The sequence below is a fragment of the Balaenoptera musculus genome, chromosome 12 (assembly GCF_009873245.2).
Source record: "Balaenoptera musculus isolate JJ_BM4_2016_0621 chromosome 12, mBalMus1.pri.v3, whole genome shotgun sequence".
Classification (NCBI taxonomy): domain Eukaryota; kingdom Metazoa; phylum Chordata; class Mammalia; order Artiodactyla; family Balaenopteridae; genus Balaenoptera; species Balaenoptera musculus.
Window position 1 is genome coordinate 49,793,866 of NC_045796.1, and position 2,366 is coordinate 49,796,231.

The window sequence follows — 2,366 nt, forward strand, 5'->3', positions numbered from 1 at the left end:
AGTCTTTTTTCTCCCCCCTTGGCCGCACTGCACAGCTTGCAGGATCTCAGTTCCTTGACCAGGATTGAACCTGGGTCGCGGCAATGAAAGCCCGGAATCCTAACCACTAGGCCACCAGGGAACTCCCTAGCCTAACTTTCTGCAATCCATTTTGAAGCTCCCTCCAGGATTTTTTGCCCTCAAATTAAGTTTCTTCAAGAATTTTTCCTTATTATACAGAACTCTAGCTGAGAACAATTTCTAGAGTCAGCTATGAGCCGCCAGTACCCAGTACTGGGGTGGGGGTGGGGGGCAAGCCAAGGGGGAAATGAAATCCAAATTTAGCACCAAAGTATCCACTGGCAATCTTTCCACCATCTTAATCACTTTCCCTCCTCCCTCCACACTCAGTCCCTCCACCTAAATGGAGATTCTTGCTCTTTCTATAGCAAGCAATTCACCTGGAACTCTTTCAAAAAAGATCTGCTTAGAAGGCTACATCCTTGCTTGTTATTTAGTATATTCCCACAGCTCTTAGCTCAAAGATGACCTCCTTCCATTAAACCTTTCCTAACCTCCCTGGGTAAGAGGCTCTTGCAGCACGTCACTATCAGATCACTGTTTTTTTTTTTAAGTACAGCAGGTTCTTATTATTTGTCTATTTTATACATATTAGTGTATACATGTCAATCCCAATCTCCTAGTTCATCCCCCCCCCCCCCCCCCCCCCCCCCCCTTTCCCCCCTTGGTGTCCATACGTTTGTTCTCTACATCAGATCACCTTTTATAATCTACTTCTTCTACTAGAATGAGATCCTAGGAGGGACAGTGATTATTTCTTACTCATTTCTATATTCTCAGCATCTAGCACTATGTCCTGCATTTAATTCACACCCAGTATTTTTAACTGACTCTTCATGTAGTTTTACCTAGTTAGTATAGTGAGCACATTTCCTTTAAAATTTTAATGTACTTGCATAGACATTATGACCAGATTAACTGGGACCCTAATTTTTTACATCTAGGTTGTTTCTACAAGTGACTTCGTATATGGCTATCTATCTACATATTCCCTCAAGTTAAAAAATGCACTGCCAGATCATCCTTCCTAGGAACTATTTTCCAGGTTACCATCATTGAACTGGTATATATTTCCATAAAAGTTTCACCAGCATTAGATTTCATTATTTTTCCTGATTTTGCAGGCTTTTAATCCTTGCAAAATATTGAGGGCTGGTTGGGGAAAATGTTGACTGGGAGATACCATGAGCCTGCGTGGAGCATCAGGGTGAAGGACATCACAGAGTTAATGAAGGCGGCCAACTTCCAGGGTTCACGTCAACCTTACTACTAAAATGCTAAAACTGAAGTCAGAAGAAGCAAACGTACTATCAAGGATGGGGAACTAATTCTTGAATTGTAAATAAAGTAGGTGAAATAACTCAATGCCCAAGTTTTAGGTAGCTATAAAAGGGAGACTTATTTGGAAAAGAAGGTTTAGCTGAGAGACTGCATAGTGATTAAGAAAATGAGCCAGAGTTTTGAATCTAGACCTTTCTACTTGTGCAACCTTGGGCAAGTTGACAGGTTGGGGAATGTGTTTCAGTCTTAAGTTTCCATTAACTAAATCCTCCTCCCCAAGGACAGGAATAAAGGAGACAAACCATGGTCATTTCAGTGGATGCAAGAAGTGGGCGAGGGGGGACGGGGGGAAGGAGTCTGCCAAAATTCAGTACCCATTCATGAGAAAAACGGAGCAAACTAAACAGAAGTAGACTATGTAAAAGGTATCCATCTAGGCATCTACATAAAACCAATAGCATTCTTTTTTTCTTATTTAATAAATATTTATTTAATACAAATACATTTTTAAAAATTTAATTGGAGTAAAATTGCTTTACAATGTTGTGTTAGTTTCTGCTGTACAATGAAGTGGATCAGCTATATGTATACCTATATCCCCTCACTCTTGGGCCTCCCTCCCACCTCTCCCCATCCCACCCATCTAGGTTGTCACAGAGCACCACACCGAGCTGAGCTCCCTGTGCTATACAGCAGGTTCCCACTAGCTACCAATAGCATTCTTGATGGACTGCTCTTTTCTTCCTAAAATTGGGATGAGCATGCCTTAACAGAAGACCAGGATAAGGCTGAGGTGAGGAAAGCCCCTAGGGAGCAAAATGCAAGGATGCACTCACTCCCAGATGCCCACTTACATCACCCTGACACTACCTCCTTGAATTTTGCTCCCTAGGTTGTCTTCCCAACCTCATCTTAGTAGGCCTGCTCTTACCACATACTCAACATGTATTAGAGGTCCTAACAGGGCAATAGAGAAGAAAATAAAAAATTTTTAAAACCAGTGAGCTTAAGCAAGGTCTCCATGA